General features: G+C 36.1%; 1 non-coding gene and 1 pseudogene across 1 annotated transcript; both read right to left on the bottom strand.

Moving 5' to 3' along the window:
- Positions 1 to 14,925: 14,925 nt before the first annotated feature.
- On the bottom strand, positions 14,926 to 15,013 carry LOC149249301 (small nucleolar RNA snoR109). Its single transcript, XR_016267794.1, has one exon. It is a non-coding gene; the product is annotated as a small nucleolar RNA snoR109 (small nucleolar RNA).
- Positions 15,014 to 22,073: 7,060 nt separating this feature from the next.
- LOC149249300 (histone H1-like) lies at positions 22,074 to 22,807 on the bottom strand (annotated as a pseudogene).
- Positions 22,808 to 24,474: the final 1,667 nt, after the last annotated feature.

The following is a 24,474-nucleotide window of genomic DNA, read 5'->3' as shown; positions in this document are numbered from 1 at the left end:
CCAAACCCTCTAAGTGGAAACAATATGATGGAACAAGATCTCCCTTGGTGTCAACCTTGCAATTTGTTTCATTGCTAAGATGCTTGTATACCAAAGAAATTACTCAACTAGAAAGTGAAATTAACAAAGATGGCCCAAATGACCTCAATAACCATGTGGAAGAAATCTCAATTATGGTCAACAATTACCTTATCTTTGCCAATGATCAAGTGATTGACCAAAAAACCATTGAGAGATCCTTATCCCCTAAATTTTATCAAGAAGAAATTAGGATTACAAATAAGATTTGAATGACTTATCAAAGAAAGGGGAAACAATAATCTCAAGAGCAAAGTCAACCTAACTATATTATCCTCATTTTGTAGCTCCAAAGAAAAAATTAACAACCAAATTTGGACAATGTCCTTTGATGGGGCCCAATATCAACTAGGAAATGGAATTAGTATTGCTTTGATTTGACCCTTGCAAGAAAATTTGATTTTTCCCTTTACATTAGAGTTTGAGGCCACCAATCATGCGAGTATGAGGGCTTGCTCTTAGGGCTTGACTTAGCCAAAGTATAGGAATCAAGATACTAAAGGCTTTTGCAAATTCATAATTTATCATCCTTCAAGTTAAAGACATTTATTCAACTAAGGATGAAACACTGTGAACATTATAGAGAGGCCATAATTGCCTTGAGTAATAACTTTGAGGCCTTTCCTATAAAGTACATCCCGAGGAATCATAATGACTTAGTTGATGCCTTAGTTGTCCATGTCTCATCTATCCAGGTATTGGAAATTGATAACACATTTGGGCAAATCCAAACTGATGTCCTTTATAGGCCATCAGTCCTAGATAATCTTAAGCATTGGCAAGTTTTTGATGATGATACAATAGATAGAAAGATTCTTAACTACTGAGGGTGAATTCACAGATAAGAAAATTAATTAGGGTGGCTTAGATGATATATTTGAAGTAATTGACTTGGGCAATAAGGATAAGATTCAAAAGCATTTGGTCCCTTTTGAAGAAAGAAAAAATCGATAGCCATAATATGCATAAATAAAGTGCAAAATCCCTCAAATGTTGGATCCAAGAGTGATCCTTATTTTGTGAGGATTGGGAAAGATACCTCTAAGAAATAAAGTTAGGAATTGATATGTTGATAATAAAAATATATATGTATTTTCTTGGTCATATGATGACCCGAAGGTTTACAAGGAATTAAGCCTTTTTAGCCAAATCTAAGGAAGATGAACCCAAAATTTCTACCTTTGGTCAAAAGGGAGCTATAAAAGTTGTTAGTTGCTAAAAACATTGCTCCTATCAAATATTCATCTTGGTTAGCCAATTTGGTGATAATGAGGAAGAAATTAGGTAAAGATTAAGTCGTGTAGATTTTAGCGACCTTGACCAATTATCTTTAAAACATAATTACCCCTTGCCCAATATGGAGAAAAAGTTACAAGGGAAAGTATGATGTATATGTTAGATTTTATGGGTACAATCAAATATTGGTCAAAGAGGAGGATAGAAGTAAAACCACATTTGTTAAAACTTGGGGCACTTATGAGTACCTTACGATGCCTTTGGGTTGATGAACATCGGGTCCACTCTTCAAGGGGTTGTGGATTTTGCTTTCAAAGACTTAATTGGTAAAACTATTGAAATATATCAAATAAGACTTTACGATATTTTCCAAGAATGGAAAGGATCATATCTAACACTTAATAAAATTTTTATATTTGTAGGAAGTTTGAATTATCCTTAAATATGAAGAAGATTGTATTTGGTGTTGATGATGGTAAATTATTGGGTCATATTATATTTAAGGATGGGGTCAATATTGTTCAAAATCGTGTAACTTGGGAGGTACTCCCACAAGTATTGGGTGTACTTGACTTGTGAGGAGAAAACCCACTTTCTGGGAAAAGTACCCAAGCCAATGGGTTTTGGACCCAAAGTCGTGGGCTTAAAACCCAAAGAAATCATACATTTATTCTAATTGTTGTGGAGAACACCTTTGATGGACAAAAGGGGCTCCTGAGGCAACATTAGAGAGCCTATATATTGGAGAGACCATTAGAGAGGTCTCACTTCATAGCAATCATTCTTGTGTTAAACATTAAGCCTATAGAAGAGAGCCACAAATTTCCAAGGATGGATGAATAGTTCAAGAAAAGTTTGTTTTGTGATTTCTGAGTTAGGGGAAGACGCTGAGTTGCTATCTTGTGCACTGGAGGATGAAAAGAAGTTGCCCAAGTTATTGTATTGTTTGTTGGTTGATTAATAGAAGGTTGTCAAGAGGTTATGTTGGAAGAAATTGTCACTAGGCCGAGTGTTATTCACTATGGAGGCTAGGTCAGAGCCCTAGTATAGGACCTAAAAAACTCAAGAGACAAGAAATAGGGTTGAAAGGCCTCAGAGTACTAGGTAGACTAGGTCGAGGCATGTCTTAGTAGATTGTAGATAGAGGAAGGGGGCCTAAGAGCTTCAGAAGCCTTGTAAAGCAGACTTAGTTACTTCATACTTGTGTAGAATCTAGCAAGGCATAGGATAGGTTTGTTTTTCTAAGAAGGATATATTGTTGAGTGTCGAAGGGGTTGTGAACAACAATATTGAAGGCTAGTTATGCAGTGAATTTTAAGGACTAAATTTGTTGTGAGTAGTTGTTTGTACAGAGATCGAAAAGGAGTCAAATCTCTATGGAGGAAAAGGGCATCCAGGTAACAATTAACAAAGAAGGACTGCAAGGGTTGTTTGTGAAGGGGCTACATGAGTAAGTTAATTGTTTTATCATTGTTTTGTTGGAAGATTGAAGGTCAAAGGGAGTTGATCCCAATCTCTTGTTGTGTACCTCAATCCCTTGTTTATATTGTTTTATACTACTCTTTTATTAGGTTTCTAACGGGCCATGCTCCCTACTACGAGAGCCCTATGTTTGTTTTATTGAAGGACAAATAATAAGAAGTTTTGGGATATATATTTATCTGTGTACTTTATTGTTTCACTGTTGTTATATTTGTGTTGTGCAATGTTGTTTTGGTTGAACACTCCTAATGTGTTTGCATGCTAGTCTATCCATAGACCAAACCTAGCATGTAAAGAAAATTAAACATGGTACTTGAGCTAGTTTGAAGGGACAGTTGAATCAGAGTGTGCACAGGAAGCAAGCTAAAAGGGAGCTAGTTGATTTGTTGTTGAAGCACTAACAGCGTGGCAAAGTTGATTGCTAATCTGAGGTATGAGGACAAGTTGTATAGGCTGTCCAACTATAGTCCTTGAAAAGAAAGTATTAGGCTAGTCTTATTGATATGGGAGTTTGTTAACAAGGAGAATGTTAAGCCAACAACTGCTAAAGAGTTGGTTGATTTTGAAAATTGGATGCGAAGGCCAAGTTGATCATCCTAAATATGGAAGGATCTTCGAGACTTGTTACATAAGAAGAACAAGAACTGGTTGATGGTATTAAGGGAGAAGCTCAAGAACACCAAGGTGTTGGATGGCGAGAGTGTGGCTTCATATCTGACAAGGGTTTCTCAAGTTCGTGATGAGCTTAATGCTATTGGTGATAACGTTCCAGAGTCTAAATTAGTGAGGATTGCCTCGAAGAGCTTCACTGAGGAATGGAAGCCATTTATCAAAGGAATAGTTGCTCGAGATAAGTTGCTAAATTTGAACAAGTTATGGTATGACTTCATCCAAGAAGAATTGTGGGATGAGGATATTCATAAGAAGTATAATGGAGAGAATATGGCTCTCGTAAGTAAATCGAAGGGCCAAGCTAAGGAGGACTTGAGCAAGGTGAAGTGTTTCACATGTGGCAAGCATGGTCATTATTATAGTAAGCGTCCCCGTCGGAAGAAAAAAGATAATGAGAAGAAGAACGAGATTGCAATGGCTGCTACAGCCAAACGGGATGACTTTGCAAGAAGGTTTGAATATGATTTTGCTCTAGTCTCTCATTTCTCTGAGGGCACCATTGATGAGGAAGCATGGTTCATTGATAGCGGAGCATCAAATCCTATGACATGATCGTTGGAAGTATTTGCAACTCTAACCGAATGGGACTCTAAATTGCATGTGGAGGTTGGCAATGAGAGTCAAAAGACTGTTATAGAGTCAAGTATGGTGCAATTTAGGATAAAGACGAGAGGGTTGCTCCGAGTCCAAGATGCACTGTGGTTACCAAATCTCAAGTGCAGCGGGTTGTTTGTCTTAGTGATTGAGGTAACGGGTTTGAAGTATTGTTCCAGGATGGAAGGTGATGCTTAAGCCCAAAGGATCTAACTCCCAAGAGCAGTGATTAGAGTTAGGGAGAGGGGTCTATATAAGCTGAAGGGAAAGCCTATAGATCAAGGGAAGAAGAAGGTTCCTACAACTCAGAGGGAGTAGAGTGAGAGTGAGAGTTTGCAAAGTCATAAAGAGATTGTGAAACCCAAGAAGAGTGCATGGTCAATGGGAAGAAAGGAGACTTCTATAGCTAGCAAGAAAGAACCTTAGAATGGCCTAAAGGCATATCAAGAGAAGAAGCAAGAGGCTTCTAGTGGCAAGGACACTTCCGAGGAAAGTGTTGTTCATTTTACAAGGTATGTTGCAAGTGATGGATGCCAGAGGTTAGATTATATTCCCAACAAGTTACTTTCGAGGAATGGAAGTACCTCCCTCGCTAAGAGGGAGTGTTGAAAATTGTGTAGCTTGGGAGGTACTCCCACAAGTCCTAGGTGGTGCTTGACTTGTGAGCAAAAAACCCATTTTGTGGGAAAAGTACCCATGCTAATGGTTTTTGGACCCAAGGTCGTGGATATAGAACACAAAGAAATCATTTGTTTATTGTAATTTTGTAGGTGGTGCTTGACTTGTGAGCAGAAAACCCATTTTGTGGGAAAAGTACCCATGCTAATGGTTTTTGGACCGAAGGTCGTGGATATAGAACACAAAGAAATCATTTGTTTATTCTAATTCTTGTGAGGATACCTTTGATGGACAAAAGGGGCTCATAAGGCAACACCTTAGAGAGCCTATATATTTGACAGACTAATGGAGAGGTCTCACATCATAGCAATCATTCTTGTGTAGAACATCAAGCCTAGAGAAGGGAGCCGCATATCCTCAAGGAGAGATGAATAGCTTATGGAAAGTGTGTTCTATGGTTTATGAGTTAGGGGAAGAATCTAAGTTGCTTGTTTGTGCATTGGAGGATGAAAAGAAGTTCCCTGAGTTATTGTGTTGTCTATTGGTTGAACAATAGAAGGTTGTCGAGAGGTTCTACTAAAAGAAATTATCACTAGGTCAAGTTCTATTCATTGTGGAGGCTAGGTCAAAGCCCTAGAAAGGGGCAGAGAAACCTCAAGAGATAAGAAACAAGGTCGAAAGGCCTCATAGTACTACGCAAACTATGCCAAGGCTTGTCTTAGTAGAACCGGTATTAAAAATATTATTACATCAAAATTTAAGGAGAATTTGTCTGGTGACAAAAAGTTAATCTCAAAAATCAAAATTATCTACCAATGTAAAAAAGAAAATAAACATTGTTAATATAATATCAAATTCTTATGAGCTTGATACAAAAATTGGGTGTTATCCAATTCCCAAAGCACCATGGGATGAAAGAGTTTGTCACCTTTGAGAAACTAACAAAATGGACAATAAAAAAGCACTTTCTTTTAGATCATTCAACTAAATTTCAAAATATTTGTCACACTATCAATGTTTTTTACCTTTTAAGTGGAACACTTCTCTTAATGTTTTTCACACATAGAAGTAAAACATTAATCTCTTACCTTCTTAATGTTTGATAGCACATTTTGGTCTTAATGGATAATCATCATCATTATCAATAACTTGTAGAGGATGAATGGTATAGTGATACCATTTATTATTTGAAAATTTTAGCATGTCACAACCACTTAATCACCAAAAAAGAGCTTTGGGGTTGAAATTGTGTTACTTGCCTAAGATAGCCTTAGTTGGAAAAATACTAATGATCTTGTATTGAGATGTAAAGGACTTTGTGGTGGACACCATGCCACCCAAACCACCATGCATAAGATAATCAAGGCATGTTAATATTGCTTGTGATGATCCATAATGTTCATCAATTTGTTAGGTCATGTTAACATCATGAACTCTTCAAGGAAGCAACATGTTATAGCCTTTGCCCCCACTCACCTATCATCATAAAAAGACCTTTTCCAACAATGGAACCTAGACTTCATCAATACTCTAGCAAGGGGTTTAGAAAGGTTCTTCACTACTAAAAAATACTTCACAAGGTGGATAGAGCTAATTCCAACCAAAAGTGTTATTGATAGTGTGGGAAAAAAATCTTAAAAGATAAGATCATTACCCAATTTGGCACTCCAGCCGAAATCACCACCAACAATACCAAGGTTGTCGATTCAACTGCATTGTCCCGTTTCCATTTTGCATATGACATTGTATCATCTCATTCTTCTAATTATTACCCACAAGGTAATTGCCTAGTCAAATCAAGTAATAAAAACTTGACCATACTCCAAAAAAAAACTAGTGGTTGACAATAAGAAAACATTAGACTATAAGCTTATGTATGATCTCTATGCAAATAGGAAAATGAAAATGAAACAACTAGGCATAATCCTATTTATCTAGTGTATGAGGTAGAAATCACTTTACCCATTCATTTGAAACACCCATGAATACCACTTGCTTAAGAACTTTACTAATGACCAAAAAACCATGCATGTCAAAATGCACCAACTAATTAAATTAGATGAAGAAATAAGCGTATTTGACCATCTAGTGGAGAATAATGAGAATGTTTGACAAGAAGGCCATGCCAATACAATTCAAAACAAGGGACAATGTGCTAATGTGTATTAAATAACGAGAAAAGCCTAATTAACATGGCAAGACTGACTCCCTTTGAAGGGGACCTTTCATAGTAGAAAGCGTATATGGTTCCAATTTTATTACCTTGGTCACATGGATGGTGAGACACTACATTTACGTGGATGGTCAAACCCTCAAGCTTTACTACCTTGATGGCACCTATTGCCAATTAGCCTTGGGAAATGAATAAGTTCATTGAGCATGTTTTGTAGTTGTTAGTTGTTGTGTGCTTTCTTTCATTATTTCCACGTCTTTATTTTAGACTCTACATTTCATCATTGATCTTCTTTCATATCCCTGTGTATCTATTTCATTTCATTTCCTTCCAACATGATTTTTTATCGTAATTCGTAAGAGTGATAGATTCACCCTTGCTCTCATGTCTCCCAAGTTTTATGCTACGAAAAATTTAAGCTTAGACATGTGAAACCAAGATTCTCGAGTTTTCTTACACTCTTGGCACAAGAGTGCATGTCCCTAAAAGCACGAAACAAATGTTACCCCCAAGGGGTAACCCCAATGTATGTCTTGTGTTGTAGAAGCTCTTGGATTAAGTTTTTCTCTCCACTTCCTCACTTATCCAAACAACTTATTCAAGTTCTCATTCAATTTCTCAACTAGCTCAATCACTATGTATCATATGGCCTTTGCCTCTCAAATGGCAGAAGCAATGCAACTCAATGTGATTGCATGGTGTTATTATCCTTAGTATTGGTGAAAGTGGTATTTGTCAAACTACAACTTACCACAATCCATAGTCCAAACAATTTAAGTGTTCACCTTATCATACTATTTAAGACATGGTTAAATTATGGTGTTATCTCCCATCGCTAAATTATGTTGTAAGGTGGCTTGCTCAAGTATTGTTCCACATCCCTTTCATATGCAAACTTTCCACTAATTCCCTTCACCATCATTCCATTCATGAAAAAGGAACAATCCCATTTCATATTTGACCTCCCAAGAATCACTATTAAATGGACAACGAAAGCATTGATTAAATTGAAAATTGTCCTTGGTTGACTCTAGAATCTCCAAAGGAGCAAAAAGATGGTGAAGTTTGATACATAGGGCATCAAATTTCAGCCCCATTAGCAACAAATTTAGCTTATCTAAGACATGTGAGACCACTTTATCATGAACTCCCACCAAGTTCCTTGCTTGACCAAAGAATATCAAAATTAAAGGGACATGTTCAATGAATAACATCTAATTGGTTAGAGAGTATATTAAATAATGCGAATGAATGGAAACTCAATGTCCATAGATCCCTCTTAAGAAATGTTATTAAATAATTATAAAACCAAAACTATATTAAAAAGATGAATGATCTTAACCTAAATTGACTTTGAGGGAAGCCACGAAGCATTCATTCCCATCCCTTGGCATAAATTGAACCTAGCATACCTTTGTAACCTCGAGAAAACCAAAACTTTATATAAGATTGAGGGAAGCCACAAAGCATTCATTCCCATCCCTTGGCATAAATTGAACCTAGCATACCTTTGTAACCTCGAGAAAACCAAAACTTTATAAGATTTTGACATGGTTTATTTTTATATTCTATTGTATAATTAGACAATCTAATAAACTAATGAATATGTATGTCAAGCAGGGATCCATTAGGTTCGCACTACCTAGCAAGTCATTACACCATTAGACACCACATCACCCATCTCCAGACATTTTAAGTCAACATGGGCATTGAAAAGATGGGGAAGTTTGAAAATTGCATTGATTTCCAATCTGCAAATGTGATGATTAAATCCAACATTCCAACATTCAAAGAGAAAAGGCTTTATTACCCCATGATGTATATTGTAAAACCCTTCAAAGAGACACTTAAATTATTTTATTATTTTATTATAACAACTCCCCTCATTGAGCATTTCAATGGTGGATTTATTGTTATTATCACTCATGATTTAGACATGTTGATCACTCACAATTTTTTGTCTACCTTTGTAAGTCATTATTAAGGATGGAGTGGCCACTCATATATATGAAAGAATAAAGTGAGCTAATATATTGTCACTTTAGGTAATTTTCACAATTCCCAAAGTGAAAGTATATTTGTTCATTATTCTTCGAAAAAAATTATTCTTCAAAAAAAAGGAATGCAAAGTCCCTCTTTCTTTTTTGTGGAATAGAGCTCACTACAAATGTAAACTAATACCATGAATGCTCAACCACATGTTGAGACCATGAGCAATATTACAAAAATATAAATTTGCTTTCAAAATGTTCAACAAAGAAAATTGTTACAATAAAATAATCACAATACACATCATGCACTAATACAAGTGTCAAAGATATTTAGATTTACAAAGATTCCTCCCTTATAAGGGGGCTTGAATTCATAAACATATAGTAGAATTGCATGGTTAAAAGAATTTACAAGTCTCTCTCTTCGTTACATCTCCATTTGATTGTGATATATTTTGCTTGTTTCTCTTTATTTTTACTTACAAGTAATGTGTCTTCATGACATTGTTTTTCATCATGATCTTTAGAGATTTATGGAATGGTTGTGTGCAAAATAACTATATGAAATTGTTGCTATTGATACATGGAATTGCAAATGGACTTTGTACAATAGATTATAGAACTTTGTTGTTTCAAGAAAATCATTAGAGATTTCATGAAATTGTTATATTGTAATTGTCTAAAAAATGATACATAAAATTATTGTCATTAAAAAATGTAATTGCAAATGCACTTAACAAATTCAAAGTTGATAAATAACTTCAAAGAGAAGAACCAAATCTAATCTTTTCTTTGTTTTGTATGAATTATTTAATTTTATATTTTTAATAAATAATAGGTCTTATTGTCTTTTTTAATTATGATGATATAACTTTTTTCCATGTTTATTGGAGCTTTTTATAAAATAGTTGGAAATGACAAATAAAATTGTATGTCAAAATGTTTTATAAAATAGCTCATTAATAGAGGGAATTGCAAATGCAAAATAAATAAATCCATAATTAAACATAAATGATATATCTTATTTTATCTTTTAATTTAGATGATATAAGTTGTTTTCTATGATTATTGGAGTTTATGATTATTAGAGTTTTTTTATGGAATAGTTAGAATTGACAAATAATAAAATTGTACTTAAAAATGTTTTATATAATATTTACTAATAAATAAAATTGCAAATACACCATAAACAAATCTATAAACAAGAATGGTTAAATTCAATATTGATAAATAAATATAAATAAATAACCACATCTATAATAATTGAAAAAAAATGAACCAGATTAAATTTCATAAATAAATTTAATTAAAAAAAATACTACAACAAAATCCAATTCCAATTTGTAATAAAGTTGCTAATATAACAAACTAAATGTAAACCAACTTGGTTAACCAGCATCACAAATGTAAATATGAATATGTTCCTCAAATGTAAATGTAAATATGAAGACGCCCCTCACCTTACAAATTCCATGAGTTTGAAAAATACAAACATGGAAAAACGCTTCATCACACAGGAAAGTTCACAAGTTATTATTTTATTTTGGAAATTTTAAAATGAAGTATAGTAAAATAGTTTTATTTCAATTTCTCACCAATTACATTTAATTATCACATTAAGTTTTACATTTAATTATCATGTTGTTAAGTTTAAGTTTTGTAATAGAATCAGTAAAAGTTAAAATGAGATTCATGATATACAATTTTCAACACAGGAATCAAATCAAAACTTTAGACATAATGCTAAAAAAATAAAATTTCAACCAAATCAAAATTTTAGAAATAATGTTAAAAAAAATTAAATTTCAATAAATCAAAATTTAGAAATAATAGTAAAAAAATAAATTTTCATCAAAATTTTAGAAATAATGTTAATAAATAAAATTTAATCATAAATTATTAATAAAATTACTTTTATAATATAAAAATTAATATTGTTCACAATAACTTATTTGGGGCATCTCCCCCAAATGGGATGTTCAACATGAGTGACGCTAGGGAAAGCTACCACCATCCCACCTAACCACACAATCAAGGCACATGGCAACACACATCCTTAAATGTTTGGCTATGTAGGCTAGCTCACATACAAGGATGGCTCCTCCACTATCCAACACGAAGTGAACAACATCTCTTCTAGCTCTCCTCAGCATTGTTAAATCCACCCAGGAGTTTATTTCAATTACTACCCACCGGACCTTGCCTCGTGTAACCGAGAGCAACTCATCATCATTGACTATGGCAGTCAATGAGGTAGCATTGGCTTTCGATTACATCCAACACAACAACACTCTCAATCAATGTAGAAAACAAGTTCAAATTGCAAAGTCCAAGGCTATTGCAACAAAACTCCCCTCCAAGCTTATTAACATAACCTTGCGTGCATCCTTGGTTGTGCCAAGACTCCTTAGGATTTTTTGGAGAAGCTTTACGAGGAGCATGTGAAGCTTTACAAGGAGCATGTGCCCCGAGACATGCTTTGCTCCATGTAAACTACTTTTTTGTTTTGCTCCTTGTAAACTACTTTTTTTACTTTTTTTCTTTACAACTCAGTGGAGCACTCTAATTATTTGAATTGCAGCAAGCAATTGGACTGCTCCATCCAGCTCCCTAGAGTCCATTTGGACAAATGCCCCATCCAGCTCCCTAGAGTCCATTTGTCAATTTGTGTACCCCTGCAATATGGCACTCTCAAGAGTTGGGTTTCTCTTCTTAACAAGAAGTCTCCCCTCCATTTGCTCTCATCCAGCTCCATAGAGTCAATTTGTGCACTCCTACAATATGGCATAGTTGGGTTTTTCTTCTTAACAAGAAGTCTCCTCTCCATTTGCTTTCATTAATTCCATCCCTTTCTCCTAACAAAGCACTTGGGTTTTGACTCCAACTTGTTCGTAGTCGTACTCATACTCTCCTATCTCATCTTTTTCCTCTACTAACAAGCATCCACCTTCCCCTCGAGACCATGCATCCACCTTCCCCTCGAGACCATGCATCCACCTTCCCCTCGAGACCATGCATCCACCTTCCAATCAGTCTTGTTATGATTATTTTAGCCCCCCTCTATTGAGATCATTATCCAAGTTCAACTATTTGGACCACCACCCTTCACCCCTCCACTCCTTGGCCTTGACTTCCCCCTCTTACAGTCGCCATACCATGCCAAAGGGCTCATAGGTGTCACTTTATCAAGAACCGGCCAATCTTGCTAACCATCAAGCTCCTGCTCTCCTATCTCAACTTTCCAATTGGCAACACCCCTCCGCCTCCCTAGGTGTCACTTTATCAAGAACCGGCCAATCTTGCTAACCATCAAGCTCCTGCTCTCCTATCTCAACTTTCCAATTGGCAACACCCCTCCGCCTCCCACCCACTAACCGGTCTTGTTTTGATTCTGTTAGCCCCCTTTGTTGAGGTCACTATCCAAGGTCAACTATTTGGACCACCAACCCCCACTCTCCCCCTTGTACAACCACCACACCACGGCCAAAGGGCACATGGGTGTCACACACTAACAAGAAAGAACCAAACACACGCAACTTCGAGTTGAAGAATCAATTCATACAAGTTTTGTGAACTATCAAGAGCATGCCAATAAAGGCAACACAAGCACATAGCTTCAAGTTGAAAAGTCAATTGACCATTTTTGAGATCTCACTCAAACCCCTATTCAAGAACTCACTCATACCAAAAGGTAAGCACTCAAACAATGACAACTCTCAAAACTATATACAAGGGTAGCCACATGGGCCTTTCAAAAAATGTATGCACAAAGTGAACTTACATAAAAATTTACTCAGCAAAAGTTTTATCAACCCACCACACATCAAACCACCACACATAGAAAAGACATGCTTCTCTCCATGAAACATCAACAACAACACCTTCAAGACTTGGACCACTAACTATAGCACACTCAATCTACTCACCCAAGAACAACAAAGTGCCAACCCAAGTTGCTACTTCCGATTTTGAATCTTCTTTAGATAGTGTTTTGTCCCTTGCTTCTCTCAAGAGAATTTTTTTTTGATTTGGTTGGACATCTCTAATGAACACCTTCAAGACTTGGACCACTAACTATAGCACACTCAACATCCCTCCTGCTTCTATCTACTCACCCAAGAACAACAAAGTGCCAATCCAAGTTGCTACTTCAGATCAACAAAGTGCCAATCCAAGTTGCTACTTCAGATTTTGAATCTTCTTTGGATAGTGTTTTGTCCGTTGCTTCTCTCAAGAGAATTATTTTTTGATTTGGTTGGACATCTCATAAGAAACCATCTCAAGTATAATTCTTAAAATTGATCAAAACCGACACTGTAAAGTTTCGACGAAAACAAAAACCCAAGTCCAACTTTAAATTTTAAGCAACGCAAATCCAACAATGAAGCCCATTGTTCACAACGTCTTAATGGATATTACCTCTGTTTTTTCTCATTCACTTTTTCCCGACAGAACTGAAGCCTTGAATGAATGTAAATGAAAGTGGTCCAGAAGTTCAAGTAGGCTATTCCTATCAGAACGTCTCTTACAAAATTGACAGCAAACATCATTTCATATTTTGCAACAGGTATTTTGCCTGTCAAAATCCAAAGCTAGTTGACAGTGGCAGTTTCTTGCGAAGACCAGTGATTATAAGCACCTGCAGATAAAGACCACTGCTGGCAAGCCTGTATGGTCTAGGTCTCAATCAAATATGTACATCACAAACAACTCCGAGGCAGATCAGCCATCAACACCTAGAGTTTGTGCTCCCCTTGGCATTCTAAATATCCGGGAGACCAAAATTGGGTTATTTTCATGGTTTTTGTTTTCCATAATCTCTCAGGAGACATATAATGCTAACTGAATATAAAGTGTTTTTTTTAGTTAATTATCGAGGTTGGGGGTTTCAAACCCTATTCTATGAATAGCAATCACTGCCAATATGTAACGGAAACGTTGGAGAGGCTTTGGCCTTTGAATAAAAATAAGCACTTCGGTAATGGAACTGTAAATAGAAAAACCCAGAAGACAATGGTGAAAATGCTTTGTTCTTATAATTAAAAAAAAAATCATATGGTAATTCCAAGCAAATTCAAAAAAATATTATACAATAGGAGAAATTGGTTAGTTAAGAAGTAATCTGACAAGGTAAGTTTTTTCTATGATTATAAAAATTGTTCCATTATAATACTAAATGATGTTATGGAGTGAGATATAATGATTTCCCTTTAATATAATCATTTAAAAAAAATCAAAGAAAAAAAACTATTATTTTTGGAAATGCTTGTTCAGGAAAGCTCTCTGCAAGTATATTTGCATCAGACTTGTGTTGATGCACAGTACTTCGGAACCTTCAGTGCTGTCACAAATACACCAAAATGGTTTGTTGAATGTAGTTTGTTGAAGGCACTACATTCAACAGATTTCAAGCATGAAACAACACTTCACAACTAAGAAAAACGGTTTTGTTGAAGTCACTACATTTCAACAGATTTCAAGCATGAAACATTAACACTTCACAACTACGAAAAACGCTATTACCCTGCTTAGACGATTGGTAAGGTGGAGAAAAGGCTAATAAAAATGCAATTATTGCTCCACACAAACTCTCTGAAAATATAATAGTTGCATCATTTAATATTGCAGAAAAAGCTAAAACGCACCCAATACCACATAATATACACCATTGAAACTTGCATCAACAAAAAACAGAACAAAACCAAAAGCATTAACCGTAGAGAGAACTGATGATAATGTTGTAATTTTAGTAAATACCATGCCAGAAATAGGATCAAAGAAACCTATTTTTTCCAAGATTAAGAGAGAGTTATTTTAGGTCAAATAATCCTATTTTTTTCAAGATCAAAGGTCAGAAACAAATAAGTAAAATAATATGGACACCATTTGACACATACCAACCACAGATGAAGTTAGTTTGCCTCCAACAGTGACATGTTAGTTGTGCCTAAACACAGCTAACAATACGTTAATCTATGAAGGGTAACTAAGAAAAGGTAGAAAGGATCATTCTACCATTCCACTCTATCCTTCAAGTAATGGGAAAGGTACCCACCAGTTAACGCATGGGGATGATTAAACAAATGTCGGAAGCGCGGTAAACGTATGCGTAATGAAAGAATCGCACACAACCATATCGCTTCCTGAGTTTTTAATGTTGCTACAACCACTGTGGCAAGACGGGAGGCAGGGGATAGTCTTTCACCCAACTCCCGGTACATGTAGCTTACTCATAAGCTATGCATATCCTTAACATATGCATGGCGCTAAAACAGAAAAGCTTCCTACCATTAAAGAAGAACAAACCTTTCTTCTCACCTGTGTAAGATGCGAAGGGTGCCTCCAAATTTATGAGGAACTCTGGCTTCGAAGATTATTAAATAACGAGAATCCTTGAACCCTAACCCTAGCCGCGGCCACAACAAAGAGAAGCGGTACTACTTGGCAAACCCCTACAGTGCGAGATGTAAAGCATATATCTGCAAACTTATGAGGTACTCCGGCTTCGTTATTACTAAAACAACGAGAAATCATAAACACTAAACCCTAGCCCCAGCAGCGGCCACAACAAATTAGAAGCGGTGCTAGTTGTCAAAACCCCTACTGCGTGAGATGTGGGACGTATCTGCAAATTTATGAGGAAGTCTGCTTTCGGAGGCTATTAAAATAACAAGAATTCTTAAACCCTAACCCTAGCCGCGGCCGCAGCAAGAGAAGCGGTGCTCGTGGACAAACCCCCTATCCCCAGCCAAAACAAAGGGAAGCGCTCGTAGTTGGCAAAATCCTATAGCTTGCTTTTTAATATTTTTGTTTCGTTTTTGGATAATAAAAAAGTTACCTTTTATAACAAATCTTTGGTTTTAAGCTATAACGTTGCATTGGCTTTTTGGTTTTAAGTTTTTTAAGTTTTAACGTTGCATTTGTTTTTTTGGTTTAGTGTTATTAGTTTATTAGCAATTGTACACAAAGCCGATAGGATTGATAGGATTATTAAATTGGAATTGTTGAATTTCTTTAGAAGAGATATTGGTTCAAGCCTAACAGATGAGCAATTTGAGCTGGCTAAAGTCCTTCTAATTGTTTTTTATTATGATAAAATTATATTGATAATTCATTGGTTTTACTTTCAAAAGCTTGAAGGAATTGGCTAAAGTCCTTCTAATTGTTTTTTATTATGATAAAATTATATTGATAATTCATTGGTTTTACTTTCAAAAGCTTGAAGGAAGTTGAAGAGCAGGTATCGAATTAGAATTACTTTGTGGGATTTGATCCCAGAATTACTTTGTGGGATTTGATCCCAAAATCACTGATTTGTAAATACATACTCAATGAAATGTTAATTGGTTGAAACCCTCCACAAATGTTTGATATAAGAAAATAAGTCGAAAAGGTTGAAAGGTTTAATTGGTTTGTGGAAAACCTTGTTTTCTTGGAGTGGATCATTGTGCAATTATTTTCTTTAGATGTTTTGTTTATATCTATATTACACGGAACACATTTAATGTCTTATTTCATTTTAAAGTAAGTTAATTACCCAAAATCAAGAAACCTCTATAGATGGCCAAGCATCTACAAGCTTGCTAGTGACCAAGGCAATAACCACCATGACTATTCCTTACCATTTGACAATGCTTCTCTACCCAACCCCATTCAATACTTAGGGAGGGAGAAGCACGCCAATTCCGTGAACAAATTGCCTTTGGAAAGAATTATGCGCATACATATAGCAAAATCCAAATACTCTACCAAGAAGAAAGAAAGTTGTCCACACAAATTTGTTAAATGGATCCACTTTGTACACTAGTTCAAAGTGAAAATAATGAAGAGTGGTTTATGTGTAAAGACAAAGAAACTGAAATGTATTTCAATAATGAAGAAATAAATCTCACACATTTCTTGTCTCATGTAATGAAAAATGGCTCTATGTAAAGAAATAAGCATTAAAAATTAAGAAATCTTTATGAAAAATTAATAAAAATATAAATACTAAGAAATCCCAAATTTATTTTTCATTAGAAAACACAAACCCTATATCTTTTAGAGGTAAACATGGCTTTAATACTTAGTAAATGTAACATAAGCAAATAGTTATACACAGTTACATCTGAATGGTTGTAGCGTACACACATAGGGCCATTATCATAGACTAAACAAAGGAACCTTAAGCATTATACAAAATAGTTATACAAAGTTATATCTGAATGGTTGTAGCGTATACACTCAAGTCCATTAGAAATCTAAAGCTCCTAGTTACTTTACAAAGAAAAGAATGGTGCAACTCAAGTGTTTCATACAACTACTTCAATTCAAACTTTAAATAATTAACATGTTTTTTGTTATACAACTACTTCAAATCAAGAAGTGCTATGTGTAAGATGTTGAGTTGTCCAAAAAATGGAAGCCTGTCATAACCATAACTTTTCACTTGTTGGGGCAGCAGGTGGGAGGAGGGGGGGAAGGGGGTTTCCTTTACCAAAAGGAAAACAAGAAACATCATATGCCTCGTTAATTGGAGATACTTCAAATAACCATGCCCATATTTGGCTCTCTAGATGAGTTTATGTTGTTTCTTCATGCCCTGAGAGGACTCAAATTTCAATCAACCAATAGATGTGATAGCCAATAAGGCCTGCTCCTTTCCTTTTGGTCAAATTTGGAAAGGTGGGTGGGACAATGCCCCAAGATTTTTACCCACTCTTCTTGTTGAATGATCACAATAACAATGCTGACAAGTGGCAATTCAAGTACAACAAGGATTTGATTTGCATAGGACATAAGGGTGGCCGAGACACTCTTTATTATCCCTGGTAAAATGTCCATATGGGATGGCGCAAAGCACGAGACACTCTTTATTATCCCTGGTAAAATATCCAGATGGGATGGCACAAAGCATGTAGGATTTTTCTTCACCTTTTGATGGACATTTGGAAGTTTCAATTCTGGTTTAGTAGGATACATCAGAGACTTACAATTATGCTCTTTTCTTTTCTAGGTGGAAGGTCTCATTCCAATTGGAAGGTTGGATTTGGAACATTTTTAGTGGGGATTTGTTGTGAGAACCTCAAAGCTTGATTTTAGGAGCAGGGAATACAGGACTGGTTGCAATTTGGATGTCGACCTCAAGCATATTCCTAACTTTAGGCATATTCCCTTGTGGAGTTTTTCAGAGGGATGTTTTCTTAAACAATACAATCTAGCCTAGGACTACTCTCCCTTGGGCTGGTCCTTCAGGTGTTTACAAAGTCTAAATAGCTGCTTCCATTAGATCTTGTATGGGTATACTTGTTTTTCACATTCTGATATGATAGAAGAATTTTGGGCTAATACTCAAATTATTTACTTTGGATCAAGCGAAAAGGAAAATCACCAAGGCCACATTTTTTATTCAATTAGATGTTGTGAGTTCCTTTGTGACAACAGTCAACAAATTCTAGCACAAGCGATGGGGAGAATGGAGACATTTTGAAGGGATTGGAAGCACAATTATGAAAAAGAACTAAAACCAACAAGAAAACAAATGCTTAGGATGATACCTAGTTGGATAAGCATAAAAAGAAAAATAATCATTGTAGAAGTAGGGGAAGAGCGCATTAGGTAGAAACTGCAAGATCAAGAAGACTTAATACAAGAATTCCAAGAGAGAGTTCGACATTTGGAGCTAGAGCAACATCCTGGGTTTGCAGATCTGAGGTCCCTTGTGCCTCACCATCAATCTTCTTTGGTTCCTTTGGACAAGAGGAAGCAGTAGCAAAGGACGAAGACTCTGTGGAACAACATTCTTTGCATTTCAGGAGAACAAACCCATCCATGGTGTCGTCAGTTGTAGGAAGAAAAAGGACTGCCCACTTTGGGCATGATAACAAAAATGGTTAATATTATGATGTATTTCAAGTTTGTGATTTTGCTAGACCAGTTTGTAAGGCTTATACTGGCCAGACAGTAAATAGTAGCAAATTAGCAATAGAGTAGTGATAATAGGACAACTAGGGAACAATTACCAACATGAAGAGATGTTGTTTCATGGAATACAATGATAGCAGGATATGGTATGCATGAGCAAAGTGAAGATGCTCTTGGTCTTTTTCCCAAAATGCAGCAAACACGTATCAAGGTCAAGATATCGTTGCTCACCAAATTTCAACAAATTACGAATACTTTCATTTTGGCAAAAATCCCAATGCAACAATTTCGAGCCGTACAACACTAGAATCTCAAAGTACTCCATAAGGGAAAATGTTTGGATGATAAGGTCTATCAGCTCAACAAATTTCCGTGAATTATGGGCAATTTAGTTTTTTTCACTTGTTTAAGGATTCCTCGCAACTCGGTGCTTCTCATATCAATCCAAAAGGCTTGGAAATGCCTCTGGGTATTTAGAAATGATACTTTTGGTTGTAGGTGATCATTTGTGTGTGATGCACTCATTCATATCTATTTTATTGACATGCAAACACAAAGAGCTCCGAAAAGCATTGTGTCATATGGATGGGGTCAATGGCAATTCTCTTGCTTGAAATTTGTTAGCATTATTTGCTTGAGTCCAGGATTTTGATTCCAGTCGTATTATCTGTTATATTTCTGATATGGTTTATCTCATGGATAAACATATCTCTTTTAATTGAATGACAAAGCTTGTTTTAAACGATAATGAGGGGCATATGAAACCTTGATTGGATTCTCATTGCATAATACAAAGAAGAGGGCATCTCATTACTCCTATTTGGCATAGAATTTGTATTTCCATCCATTTAAAGGGAACAAAAGAATTTATAGAAAAGTTAAAACTATAGCGCATTTATTTGCTTGCTCTTATTTGAGGATGAGATTTGCTTCCTTGTTTCATATGGTAGCCAAAGTACTGTCTTTTACCCTCCTATTGTTAGATTGCTTGTCATTGTTCAAGAATGTTATTATTGTTTTTTAATAAAGAGTTGTTTGCATGCAAAAATATCAAAGAATGAAATAGGAATGAGGGAATGCGAATGATAAAAAGAGTTGTGCATATGCAAAGATATCAAAAGGAGTTGAATGAAATGGGAATGAAGCAATGAGAATGATGAAAATATGAGATTGAGAACCCATCCTTCATCAAAGAAAAAATGAGCCATCATCAAACCATTACATGATTTGATTCCAATGGAGAATGGAATGAGGTGTGACTGTAAATTCTAGCCAAGTCAAAATGAAAGTAAGAATGAACCATCATCAAACCATTACATGATTTGATTCCAATGGAGAATGAAGCCAGGTCAAAATGCAAGTAAGAATGAGCCATCATCAAACCATTGCATGATTTGATTCCAATGGAGAATGGAATGAGGTGTGACTGTAATTTCCAGCCAAGTCAAAATGCAAGTGCAAGGATTGCCCAACAAAGTGCAAAGGGAACAAAAAACTTGCATTTCATTTGTCAAACAAGTGCTCAAATATGAAAGCAAGAGTCAAGAATGAAGACGAAGTTGTATTTGAATTTTCAATTGGATAAGTTTCACTCACATGAGTGAGTTATTATAAAAATTAATTAAACACTTATTATTCACAAGTCTCAAGCTTGCTTGAAACGTCAAACTCTTTTGTGAGTCCAGAGCTTTGAAAAGATGAAGAGGCTTATTGGGTAGAGGAAAGGATAGGAAATAAGAAGGCCAAGAGCAATGAATTCTTGTTATAAATAGAACCTTCCTCTTTAAGCAAAGGGGGGTTCTTTAACTTATCCCGACGATTAATGCAAACTACTGTTAGCTAGTTGTTGTTATACTCTTGCAAAATGTAATTGTGTGAACTATCCTCTCTTTCTTAGCTTTATTGGTGCTTGTGGATATGAGCATAGATTTATTGGTGCCTTGTGGATTCTTAGCTTTATTGGTGCCTGTGGATATGAGCATAGATTTATTGGTGCCTGTGGATATAAGCATAGAAACTGTGGACTATTTTCTTATTCTTATGCTTATTCTCACTCATATTTTAGCCTGCAAACTCAGGTTCCAGAATAGGGAGTTTCATTATAGTGTTGAACTTTCCTAATGCCTTCTAACTATGTGTAGAATGTAGTTGTAATATATTTTCTCTATTGTTTTATGTTTAACACGTTTCATTCCAGTCTGGTTGTGTGACAATGCAGTGTGCTTCAACATTGAACTACAACAAGGTCTCCTCCTGGCTAAGGTTTCCTCCCAGCTTTAAGTATGACAACAACTATGAACTATGAATCATTAGTATATATCTCAAAACATTGTTGCAAATTAGGAAGGGCAAGCACAAAAACTGAACAAAGGGCATCCTTAAGCTTCTGAAAATATTAGTCAACATCCAAGCTCCATGAGAGCCTTTTTTATTTGTCAGACAAATTTAGCGAGCAAGCTATATGTGAGTAGTGGGATATGAGTTTCCAATAAATAGAAATTCATGCCACTCATAACACTTTTGAGATATGAAATTTTGTTTGGGACAAGCCAATCCTTCAGAACTTTGGCCTCATTTGGATTTGCATGCACAACAAATTCATCAATAAGGAAGGCCAAATATAGAACTACTTGGGTCATGCAATCTCTATGGCAAATAGCTCACTGTCAATATGCAAACTCTGGTAAAACTGATGATGGGGGCAAACAACTTTTTTAAGAGAGGTGGTGGCAGAGAAATCACTGTGCCAACCTTTTTACATGGTACAAAAATTATTCTCTCCAATATAATAAAAAAAAAAAAAAAATATATATATATATATATATATATATATATATATATATATCTCTCCAATATATAAGAATAAAGGTTAAAATCTAACACAATGCATCATATCACGGCAAAACATTTTCCATGTATTAACATTATATAAACGACTTTCTCCATCTAACACATCACATTTACTTAAACTTCTTTTTGTACATCAACCTTCTATTTCATATTCATATAAAAGATTCTTTTCCCATATAAGTTTTCGTAAATGAAAATAGTTACATATTGTAGATACATCCTATGCATTCCATAATCTATCCCAAAAAAGTAGAGCAGAATCCAAAAATAGGCTGATACATCTGAAGACCAGAAAGAATTGTATTCTAAAGAACTTAAACCCTGAATTTCCTGCTAAAATACATGACTACTAATTCCCCTCTGTAAAATGAAAAAGCACTAATCATAACAATGGGTAGGACATATATGGAAACAACATGTCATGCAAGATGCCAAATATCACATTAATTCATTGTTAGAAATGTAACTGTCTGATCTTATTTCTTGGCCTTCTTTGCAGCAGGCACTGCTTTCTTGGGCTTTGGAGGAGCCGCCCTCTTTATAGCCTTGGCAAGCTTCTTGGCAGTAGCAAGCTTCCTGGCAGGAGCTTCTTTCTTCACAGTTGCCCCCTTCTTAACAGGCGTTGCTGCCTTCTTTACCTTTTCAGTGGACGCTGCAGGCTTCGGCTCAGAGACCTTAAGAACCTCGGTTACTTTGGCGGGGGTTTTAACATGCTTCTGAACCTTCTTGAGCCCAGGCGCCGCCTTGGGCTTAGATGCAAGCTTATTGGCTAGGGATTTTGGCTTCACAGGCTTGGTAGCCTTGGGCTTCACTGACTTCTTCAACTCTTCTGAAAGTTTGAAAGAGTTTTTGACCTTGGTAAGCTTGCCAGATCTCGCAATATTTCTCAGTTGAACTGTTATTGAAATTGGCAGGGAGTTGGGACTGGTACTTGTTGCCGATGTAGCCTGCTATGGCATAATGGCTAGACCCGGTCCTCTCCTTCAAACAAGTAATCACTTCTGTGATCATCTGCAAAATAAAAATGAAAAATTTAAGACTCCTGCGTTCAAAATATAATGCGGGAAGAAAAAATCCAGAGGCCCAGAATTGAAACATGAAGATATGTAGGATGAGAAGGTGGCGGTTTCAATCCCTCGGAAGCCCTCAGCTTCCTTTCTTTGTCAACATTGTTGACTACAGGCTTTGTAGTTGTCTCAGCTGAAGCCATTTGTTTATATGGCCAAATTACTCAAAAACTACAAAAAAAATGATACCAGGAAACAAGATCTCGATGCACAAATCGAAAGTGCGAAGATAAATGTTGAGAAAATAATGTTTGGATGGTAGAAAATGGATTGTTAGTGCTACTTATATATAGAGGGGAATACGAGGGTCCCTAGAGATGATCACTGCCCTTGGGGCGGGCGGCAGGTCACCGACTCATTTTTCCGCCATGCAGTTCATCCGAGGGTTGGAGATGGCCCGCTTATCCTCCCAAGGATTGAGCATTCAAAGCAAGATTCGTTCTCAGCCGTTGAAATGCAGGCTTCGTCTTGGAGACCTTGGTGGTTGGATTTTGTTCTCCTCATCCTGCAATAGAATAACCCAAATAAAGTAAGTATCCAAATAAGCAAAACAAGAAAGAAGCTCAAAATCCCATCTACAATAGGTAACTTTACCTGCAAACCCGAATGAGAACTTGAAATAGTTCTTGTAACCGAATGAGAACTTGAAATAGTTCTTGTAGTAGATGTCCAAACCTTGGAGAGATGGAAGAAGTCCTCCTCACACATGGAAGACCTAGAAGTAATAAACACACAACGAAACCCTAGCTTACTGAAAAATTGCAGACCAGGGTTTGAGTCACAGGAAATCCAAGCTCCACCAGAGGTACGAAGGGTGCGAATGCGAAGAGGGTGGGGGTTGTTCATTGAGACTAGTCAATCTATATATTGACTATTCTACTAATCCTGAGCTTCTGAGGACATCCTTGTAATGAGATGTAACCAAAATTAGGCTATCAAAACGAAGGACGTCCTTCAATGGCAAAAAAACATTCAACTGATCTGCATGATCTACATCATCTATAACCACTAAAGAGGTTTTGAGCACTTTTGTGCCTTCATCAATGTGATCTATCGGCACCTCTATATGAACTAAGTCTTTTATTAGTTTGGTTTGCAAGGAATTTAAAAACCCTCTACTTTCATTCTCCCTAACATCAAATAAGCAGCATGACTCACCAAAATTAGAACTCTTCTTATTGAAGGGTTATTTGGCTAGTGTTGTCTTGCCTATTCCACCCATGCCCACAATTCACATGACCTTCACTTTTTCGTTCTGCCCTTCTTGCGATGACAGGATCTTTTCAAAGTCTGCTACTTTCTCTTCAAGACCAGTTAGATATCTTTCCACATTCAAACCTATTTTTCTTAGGCTTTTTAATGACACATTTCATGTGATCATCCAACAGCTTCCCCTGTCACTGTAAATTCAAAATACAGCCAAAAAAGCATTAGATGTATATCAATACCAGTTAGATTAATAATATGAGCAGAGAGGGCTAAGAGTTCCAACCCATTGTAGGTTTCGAGTTCAAAACCGCTTATCTCCCAAACGCCTTTGAGAGCTTTTCTCCAATCTTCAAGCCTTTCCCGGTCGCATTTGCCTTTCTGTTCATGCACAGTTAGGGTTTGAACATATGTCCATCTAAGATCAGAAGGTTTCACATTATAAAAGACAGGGATAATAATAGCCCCAGACTTGCATATAAGAGAAAGTTGATCAAGACACCACCTTGACTCGGCATATCAAGGAGAGAAGATGGCGATATGAGCAGGGGCGGTTCTGATGGCACCTTCAATTTGAGGAGATAACGACTCTCTCGCATAATTC

The sequence above is a fragment of the Pinus tabuliformis genome, chromosome 7 (assembly GCF_031772625.1).
Source record: "Pinus tabuliformis cultivar Carrire ecotype Pingquan chromosome 7, CPIR1, whole genome shotgun sequence".
NCBI classification, from domain to species: domain Eukaryota; kingdom Viridiplantae; phylum Streptophyta; class Pinopsida; order Pinales; family Pinaceae; genus Pinus; species Pinus tabuliformis.
This window is presented reverse-complemented; position numbering and strand designations above follow the sequence as displayed.